We start from the raw sequence: 10,713 nt of genomic DNA on the forward strand, positions 1-10,713 counted from the left end.
GGAGCTTCATTACGCGGTACAGCCCCAGAAGACGAAGGCAATAAATGCCTTTGGAACAAACCCACAAATCTCTGATGATCAAGTAAAACCTGACCATCAGATTCCTTCATCTGGTCAAGCTTCCTCTTCATGTTTGTAGCATAGTCATGTGCGAGCCGGTGCAACTGTTTATTCTTATGCTTGAGCCCTCTAATCTCCTGTTTGAGACTCATCACTTCAGCCGCCAATGATTCAACTTGGCGGGTTCGAGCAAATAGGCGTTGGGCCATATTAGACACAGAACCTGCACACTGAACACTGAGAGCCAGAGAATCCTTAACAGACAACTCATCAGACCGTTTGGAAAGTAGTCTGTTATCTTTGGGAGTGAGAAGGTTCCTGGCCACTACCGCAGCGGTCATATCATTCTTCATCACGGAATCCCCAACGGTAAGAGGACCAGTAGGGGAGACGAAGGATGGGCGCCATATGTTGTCTGGAGAAGGCGGGGCTGCCTCTTCAACAAGGTTCAAGTCAAAACGACGGTCGGAGGGGCCAGACATTTTCAAAGGTGTTGAAGAGAGAAGAGGTCGGACAAATCAAGATCTTAGAAGTGCAAGAATGGAGCTTCTACTGGTGGATATTCAAGTGTGCTTTGGAACTTAATGTCAGCCCCTATAAAAATCTGCACTCGACGAAGCTTCAGAAATCGAAGAGGCGCCTGCTCAGAAATCGAAGAGGCGTTTGCTTTCTCAAAAGCTGGGCTGCTCAGAGACCACGAGGGTCGATCTCAGAAATCGAAGAGGTGTTTGCTTTCTCAAAAGCTGGGCTGCTCAAAGACCACAAAGGCCGATCTCAGAAATCGAAGAGGCTTGCTTTCTCAAAAGCTGGGCTGCTCAGAGACCACGAGGGCCGATTTCAGAAATCGAAGAGGCACCTACTTTTCCAGCCTTGTCAGCACCTGTCACACGCACACTCAGCTTTGCGGAAATTATGTGCATTCTGTCGAAGATTTCTGGCGAAGTAGAAAGCACATGAATCGTACTGTTCAATCACCCACTTCCCACACGCAACAGTAGCTCATGGGTACCACAGATAACTTTGCCAAAGTTCTCTGACAAAGTTGAGACACGTGAAGCTTGCAGCTCCCACTACATCGCTCTGACCAAGAAGGGTAAAAGAATTGCAAAGAAACAACACTAACAAAGTTTAGACACATAAATTTTGAAGGTCTAGCTACCATATTATTACCCACAAGGGTAAAGGAACAGTACCACTGCTGGATAATTGGAAAGTCCCGGTGTGTCAACCTCTGTGCTTCGTGGCAAGGTAGACTAGCAAACATGCCCAACCTTTACTCACATTCGAGAAAACACTCCTAACAAGATTGCTTGCTCCAAAATCGAAGAGGCACCGCCCTCTGAATCTCGAGAGCCAGACTCCCAACATGATTACTTTCTCAAAAATCGAAGAGATGGTAAAGGAACAGTACCACTGCTGGATAATTGGAAAGTCCCTGTGTGTCAACCTTTGTGCTTCGTGGCAAGGTAGACTAGCAAACATGCCCAACCTTTACTCACATTCGAGAAAACACTCCCAACAAGATTGCTTGCTCCAAAATCGAAGAGGCACCGCCCTCCGAATCTCGAGAGCCAAACTCCCAACATGATTACTTTCTCAAAATCGAAGAGAGGGTAAAGGAACAGTACTACTGCTGGATAATTGGAAAGTCCCTGTGTGTCAACCTCTGTGCTTCGTGGCAAGGTAGACTAGCAAACATGCCCAACCTTTACTCACATTCGAGAAAACACTCCCAACAAGATTGCTTGCTCCAAAATCGAAGAGGCACGGCCCTCCGAATCTCGAGAGCCAAACTCCCAACATGATTACTTTCTCAAAAATCGAAGAGACACCGCTCTCCGAATCTCGAGAGCCAGACCCCCAGCAGGATTGCTTTCTCAAAAATCGAAGAGGCATCGTTCTCCGAATCTCGAGAGCCAGACCCCCGACAGGTCTGTAATCTTCACACGCAACATCAGCTTTCCAGATACCACAAACCACTTTTTCAAAGTGCTCTGACAGAGTTAAAACATGTGAAGCTGGCAGCTCCCACTACCGTGCTATAACCAAGCAGGGTAAAGGAATAGCATTATTACTTGATGTTAGGGAGACTCCTATATATGTCGACTTCCATCCCTAACGGACAGGCAGACCTGCAAAAATGCTCAACCCTTTCTCTTATCTGAGAGGCACTCCCAACAAAGCCTTTCGAAATATTCAGCTTTCTTTCCCCCCGATAATACCTCTGTAAACAAGCTATACTAGAGCAAGATTATCTCATATCATCAGGGTTAAAAGCAAGAGTATCCCATATCATGCTTTTTCCCTGTCTTTTCCTTTGGCCTTGTTCTTACCTGCAAGACAAGGAGAAAGAGAGCAATCAGTCAGCACTTGGAATCAAGCTTCCAGCCAGGAACTGACTGCCTGGAACCCCTTACCTGATTACTTACCTGGCATTGCTCTCGAGTACTCATCTTCAACATCTTATGCTTCCAGGGAAGATACCGCATCTGCCTGAGGAACAGATAGGGCAAGTGAGAAGGATACAAGGAAGCATGTGGAGACAAGCGTAACAGCACACGTGCCGATACATCCACTACTCTATCAAAAGCAAAAGTATCCCATATCAGCAGGGTCGAACGTACTCTAGATTTGATGGGCTTGTTTTGACCCTCAAATTCTTCAGTCGGCCTTATACTCTGGAGGAAACCAGATAACCCTCCAGCCCAGTTCAAGAATAAGCCTGTGGAAAGTTACTTCTTCAAAAGCAAAAGTATCCCATATCATCTCTCCTCATTTTTCTTCTCTTTATCCTTCATGCTGCCTGCAAGATAGGGAGAATGTGAACAATCAGCCGGAGCTCTGATTGCTTACCTTGTCTGTCACCTCTTTCAGCAGATCCCCCAGCTCGGCGACTTGGGGGACTCCTACTACATGGTTTGTATCTCGCTTGACCAAGCATGAAACTACAAGTAAGCTTCAAGTGAAATTGATACATTACCTTGTGCATCTCCACCAGTTACAGATACCACCCCTGGATGGAGGAAGAGTACCTCCAGAGAAGATGCCACATCTACCTATGAGACAGATAAGGCAAGTCAAGACGATACCACACTCCGGTACTTAGAAGTTTCGTGGCTACGAGATCATTCTCCCACAATATTTCCTAATGTCATTTGTACTAAATCATTCACTTGTACCCACTAAAGGAGAGCTTGAACCTATGTACTTATGTAAACCCTTCACAATTAATGAGAACTCCTCTATTCCGTGGACGTAGCCAATCTGGGTGAACCACGTACATCTTGTGTTTGCTTTCCTATCTCTATCCATTTATATACTTATCCACACTAATGACTGGAGCAATCTAGCGAAGATCACAAAAAGTGACCGTTTTCGCTACCTAGGATCTATCTTGCAAGAGAACGGAGAATTAGATGGAGATCTCAACCATAGAATACAAGCTGGATGGATGAAGTGTAAGAGTGCATCCGGCGTGTTGTGTGACCGTCATAGGCCACTGAAGCTCAAGGGAAAATTTTATAGGACGGCAATAAGGCCAGCGATGTTGTATGGCACAGAATGTTGGGCGGTGAAGCATCAACGTACACAAAATGGGTGTAGCGGAGATGAGGATGCTTCGTGGGATGTATGGGCACACGAGAAAGGATAAGATTGGGAATTAGGATATCCGAGGTAAAGTAGGAGTAGCCAAAATTGAAGGAAATATAAGAGAAAATCGGTTCCGGTGGTTTGGACATGTGCAAAGAAGGCCTACTGACGCTCCGGTTCGAAAATGTGACTACGGGACAGAGGTTCGGGGCCGAAGGAGTAGAGGAAGACCTAGGAAAACTTTGGAAGAGACCCTAAGAAAACTTTGGACATGACACAAATGAGCGCAATAGCGTTCTAGGATTCATATAGCCGACCCCACTTAGTGGGAAAAGGCTTTGTTGTTGTTGTTGTTGTTGTTGTTGTTGTATTTTTTATAGATGACCCCAAAATCATGACTTTATTTTGGAGATTATTCAATTAGTAAGAGGGATGCTGATTTTAATTAAGTTTGGATATTGATTGTTGAGCTTTGTTTGTACGGATATATTGTCCAACAACATTTTTTTTTAAATAAGAAAGGCCTATTTATTAAATTCGCACAGGTCCTTAAAATATCAGAGACGGCCCTGCTGTTAGGGGTGGGCGAAATCTGATGGTCGGCTAACCTCTTGTCGGTTGAAGGGGGAATCTAGATATGATTTCGATCCACATTGCTCGGCTAGAGCAACTTCAAAATAAATGGGAAGATCATATTGAGGAGATCAGAAACCTTACGGTGACCATTGATAAGTTGGAAGAGAAGAATGAATTGTTTTCGCGCCAAAGATCCCGAGTGAAGTGGCTAAGGGAGGGTGATTCTAATTCCCATTTTTTTCCATCAAACGACCATACAACATCGGCGGTTCAACAAAATTGAGAAACTGCAAGATGGCCTTGGTGTTTGGTGGGAAGATGAAGCTAGTATTAAACGCCTTGTAAATGATCACTTCACCAACTTGTTCATCACAGGGGGGTCGACGGGAGTGGGGGTCAGTGATTGATTGTGTTCAACCAATTGTCTCTGAGACGATGAATGTTCATCTCACGAGACCAATGTCGTTGGAGGAGGTAAAAGATGCGGTTTTTCAGATGGGAGGCTTGAAGGCTCCGGGGCCGGATGACTTACAGGGGATTTTCTACCATTCTTACGGGGATATTATTCTGGAGGATAGGATGTTAATGGGCTGATTCACGAGTTTGCCAGTGGGAAGGGGAGCCCCAAAAATCTCAACTCCACTCATATTGTCCTCATACCAAAGTTGGCCAATCCATCATCAATGAATCAATTTCGGCCAATTAGCCTCTGTAATTATTTCTATAAATTTTTTTCGAAGCTATTGGCAAATAGATTAAAACTGTGGCTGCCCCAGATCATTTCACCCTATCAAAGTGCTTTTGTGGAAGGAAGATTGACTCAAGATAGCATTCTGGTGGCTCATGAGGTTTTCCATTTTCTGAAACTCAGAAATGTTAAAACTCAGTTTGAACTTGCCTTGAAAATTGATATGAATAAAGCCTATGATCGAATTGAGTGGGATTTCTTGGAAGCCGTTATGGGGCGGATGGGTTTCCATCGGTGGTGGATTGATATGGTGATTGGGTGTGACCATGGTAAATTTCTCGATGCTTATCAATGGTCAACCTGGAAATCGGTTCAGGCCGTGATCCTCTATCCCCGTATCTATTCCTAATTGTTACGGATGTACTCTCCAAATTAATTCAAGGGGCGGTGGAGGAGGGGTTTATTGAAGGAATTCGAATAAGTCAGACCGGTCCAACCCTATCCCACTTATTGTTTGTTGATGATACCCTCATCTTCCTTCGGACCTCGAAGGTAAATTATCAGAATTTAGTGCAGCTGCTTAACGCATATTGTAAGGCATCAGGACAGGAAGTGAATATGCAGAAATCATTTATTTTCTTTGGAGCTAACGCCCCAACTAGCCTCAGGACATAAATCTACCATATTTTGGGTATGACACAGGTGGATGACCCCGGAAAGTATTTGTGTATTCCTACATTTTGGGGAAAATCGAAGAAGGAAGCCTTAGCATATGTGAATGATATGGTGACGATAAAGATCCAAGGGTGGAAACATGGATTCCTTTCTCAGGCTGGTAGAGAGGTTCTTATTAAAGCGGTTACCCAAGCTATCCCCGCTTACCCAATGAATTAACAAATATTGAGTTGTATATGTACTAATTAATGTATTAGCCAATGGTATATTTGGCTTTGGAAAGTTGTTATTCAGTCTAAAGCTTCTATATGTGACATCGTTTTTTGTATTTTTTACTATGCATTGGAGGGTTTCTTGTTTGTTATGTTACTTGGTTGATATAGGCGGCACGGATGAGTACTGGAAGAGGCAAGATGCAGCACAAGTTATGGCTGTAGTTAAGCAGACAACTACCATTTTCAATCATTTGAGAAAGTCATTGATACGTCCTACTTTTGGTTTTTTTAATAAATACTTTTCCTCTCTTCGTAATGTTTTTGGTTTTCCATGAGCTTATAAAGTTTAACAGAACAAACAACTCATGAGAATAAATTGGTAGCAATTTCTGTGCTTGCAGTTAGTTTGAGAAGGACTTGGGCTTGGAAGGGAAGCTGCTATTGGAAACTGGAACGGGAATATTGATTTTCATGAAAAGCACACGTCTTCGTTTGCAATTTTAACCAAAGTTTGATGCTTCTCTAACTTCATTTTCTATATTATTGGCACTCTAGGGAGAAGGATAAGAATAAAGTTCTTCTTGGAGTAGGCGGTGGACATTATGCTCCTCGGCATATGGATATTGTTCTGTAAGTTATAGTCACCTTACAGTTCATCCATTTTCTTTCAAATATATAGCATTGTTTTTCATGAAAACAATGGGGGTAAGGCTAGCCGACATTCACCTCTCCCAGACCCTGCGTAAAGCGGGAGCCTTGTGCACTGGGTACGACCTTTTATATAGCATTTTATATAGCATTGTTTTCTTAGTGGCAATGTGGCATGGCATCCAGCTTTATTCTTTGTTTCCTTCTGTGTGCGGTTTGATGCATAACTTATTAACTATGAACTGAACCTCTTCATTTTGATTGATCGTGTCAAAGTAAATATGGTAAATAAGTTTGCTATAAATGAATGGGATTACCAGATTATAGATGATACTTTCTTCATCCCATTCGGAACTTCGGGCTTGATCTGCTTCCTCCTTCCTTTTCTCTATCTTTGCAGCTTCTGCAACACCCATAAGTCCTGCATTACCCTCCTAGCCCCTTCTTGCTTCCTCTTCCATCTCTATCAAATGAAATGGCACTGGTAGTACTTTGATATGTTGTTGTCAAATTGCTCTGGTACTGGAAGTGGCAAATGATTTATTTGTTCAAGTCTCTTCCAAATTTTCTCCTAATCTTCCCTTTATAGTTAATTTTATTTCCAACTAGGTTTTGTATGCTCTTGTCAAATTGCTTGATATGATGTTAATTTCCAACTAGCTTTCAGCTTTGGCAAACTGTATGTAAGCTGTAAGAAAGCTAGTATTTAGCAACTGTAAGAATCCAGCTACAATTCATTGTTGTGACTTATGAAATTCCTATTATTACCTTACTCTTGCTAAGGGTGTTGATATCAGATCTATTCATTTGTTTCCTTAGTTTGAGTTTTATTTTTAATGGGTTAAACAAATAATGATGAGAATTGAATTTTTAAGTAGAGTACTTATTTGGCGGGTTTGTGGTGTTATAGGAAGCAGGGTCTGAGATAAGTTTTGTAGAACTTTGAAAGGAAGATGGGTTAAGCTTTTATGGTTTTTTGTAATTCCAAATTTCAAATTTGTTTTATTCTATTTCTCAATATGTAGTTTTAACATTTTAAGGGTACAATGCATGCTAATTCTAAGAAGAGGAGATTTGAATCTGTAAAGTGCAGGTCTCCCATTACTCTGCTCTCTGTGTAAGTACATCTCTGCATATCTTTATTTCCTCAAATATAATTGACTTTCTTATGTTGAGTTCCCAAATTAAGGATCTTATACTATCTTTTTGTAGCTTTCTAAAGTTTGGAATTTTCTTGATATGTGCTTACATGGTTTGTGCTTACTTTCCGTTTCATGGTTGTAGGTTGTTTTCATTTTATGAAAATTTAAATTTTTGCATTTCCTCAATTAAGTTTTAGTTTTTTTAATTTTGATTTTTTATATATTTAAGGGGTGTGCTATCCACACACCCCATTTTACTTCTCACACACCCCTTGATAATTTTTGTCCGTTGATCTTCTTCAATTCATTCGATCCAACGGCTGAAAATTAAAAAGGTGTGTGAGAAGTAAAATGGCGTGTGTGGATATCACACCCCATATTTAATTCTTGTTGGCACAATTATAATATAAGTGTCAATATGGCTGGAAAAGGTCTTATGATAAAGTTGTCAGAAACAAGCACAAATAGTGGTCCATTCATGCCTGTCTCTTTGAGCACCAAACAGTGTATTGTGCCCTTTTAGCAAAGGTAACGCCCATAGAGGGCACATATACGAATATAGTTGCTGCACTGTTGCTATTGGTCTATGGGCACATATGATGGTGCTCTTTGGCCTCAAAGAGCACATATAATTTATTGTGCACAGTGCTCATATTTTTTGTAGTGACACTTGTGAACTCTCACCTCAAAACCAAAACTGCGTCTTCCCCATCTTCTCCACCCAAATCCAAGACTTCCTTTCGCATCTCCCATGCACACATCTCATTTGTTCCTATTGGTTAGCAAATGATTCCTCAACACAAGCCCCTTGTTCGAGAGTGGTTCTCAAGTGTTGGTTCCTTTGGGAGGTCGACGACCCTTAGAGATGCTGTCTGTGATGCCAGGCGTGCCAGTGTTGGCTCTGCCAACAGAAAATATTATGTTAAAGTAGCCTGCAAGTGTTGAAGTTGCAGTAATGTAAAATGACTTATATTCAAGTGATTGTGTTATGAGTAGAGTACTGACTCATACTTGGTTCTTTTCCATGCCTTGTGTACCAAAGATTTCAATATTTTCTTAGTATTATGCCAAAGTGAAGGTTCCTTTCTTCTAAAAAGGGGACCAACTGGTGGCTGATGGTAGTCTAATCATTTGAGGGTCCGGAAGACTCAAAGAGGCATCTCAGTCTCCTCTTGACTACCATTGGGTGATGCAATAGCGCCAAAAATCGAATTCATATGAGCCTAAATTCATCCGTAACCACTGGGCTATCCCATGGTGGTTGCCAAAGTGAAGGTTAAGTTATTATAGCTTGGTTTAGCTAAAGGCATGGACTTTCAAAGGATGTCGGGCAACATATCAACTTTAACTTAAAAGGCAATGCAAAATATTAAATGAACTAAAGACATAAACAGTAAATGACAGGAAGAGTATAAATAACGACTTACAATATAAAGGAAATAACTTCTCTCAAAAGGAAGTAACAACTTCTCGCAAAAGGAAGTAACAACTTCTGGAGCTGTCGGGCTAATTGTTTTTAATGATATCGGGCTGCATTCAATGAACTATCCTTGGATTGAAAGGGAAAGCTTCTGAATCTAAATTCTAAACAAGGGAATGAACTAAAATATGGGTTTGATTTGAAGAGAAAGAAAACGAAGAGAACATAAATTATGGGTTTGATTTGAAGGGAAAGAAAATGAAAATAAGAGAAATTATGGGTTTGATTTTTTCCGGATTTGATTTTTACCAGGAGCAATAGAAGAAATACGTTGAGTACTTCACTACTTTATTTATCCGTTAGGGTTTACAATATATAGGCACATTCGTTATTCTACAAGGAAAGTAATTACAAAAGATAGAGAAATTAAATCCTAAAGTTTACAAATCCTAATCCAACCTAAAATAGGATTCCAAGAATATTTACAATTAAGACTCAAATTGACACTCTCCCTCAAGTTGGTGCATAGATGTTATACATGCCCAACTTGATAATTGAGTTTGGAAAACTTTACTAGATATGGCATGAGTAAAAACATTAGCCAACTGCTCTTTTGAACTCACAAACGGTATAGACACAGTCTTTCTTTCAAGATTTTTCTTGACAAAGTGCCAATCAACCTCCACATGATTTGTTCAATCATGTTGCATCAATTTATCAGTTATCTCCCTGAGATTTATTGTCACAATATAACTCTATAGCCTCCTTTGGTTCAAAACAAAGAAATCTCAAAAGTTTACGTAACCAAAGAAGTTCACATATTTCTTGTGCCATACCTCTATACTCATCTTTCACAAACAACCTTGACACCACTTTTGCTTCTTACTACACCACGTAACCAAATTACTTCAAATAAACTTAAAATACCCAGATGTAGATTGTCTGGCAGTAACATTGTCAGCCCAATCTACATCTATAAACCCCTCAACCTTTAGATGTCCATGTTTTCCATAAAGTATTCCTTTACTTGGTGCAGACTTCAAATATGCCAAAATGTGCATTACTACAGCCATATGATCTCTATTGGGTAAAGTGTATAAACTGGCTTACAACACTCACAACATATGCAATATCAAGACGAGTATGAAATAAATAAATTAATCTCCCCATAAGTCTTTGATATCTATCCCTATCAATAGGAACCTGATTAGGGTAAATACCCAAGTGATGCTTTTCTACCATAGGATTATCCACATGCTTACACCTAACATACCAGTCACTTTCAACAAATCCAACACATATTTTGGCTGCGATAAGAAAATTCCTTTAGGTGAACGGGTGACCTCAACTCCAAGGAAGTACAACAATTCTCCCAAACCTTTCATCTCAAATTTAGATGCAAGATTTATCTGCAACTTCTGTAATTCTTATGATTCATCCCCTGTAATAATCATTTCATCCATTTAAATAATTAAAGTAGTCAATTTTCCAAGCCTATGTTTCAGAAATAGAGTGAGATCTTAATGACTTTTGCGATAGCTATATTTCTTCATTGCTTGAGTAAGCTTGTCAAACCAAGCACGAGGCGATTGCTCGAGCCCATAAAGAGATTCGCTAATTTCTTCCTTTCCTCCAGATGCTCCATTGTCTCCCTCATTTCTCTTCATTCCGATCAGGGTCGTCTCAGACATTTTGGAA

Source organism: Malus domestica, chromosome 07, assembly GCF_042453785.1.
Source record: "Malus domestica chromosome 07, GDT2T_hap1".
NCBI lineage: Eukaryota > Viridiplantae > Streptophyta > Magnoliopsida > Rosales > Rosaceae > Malus > Malus domestica.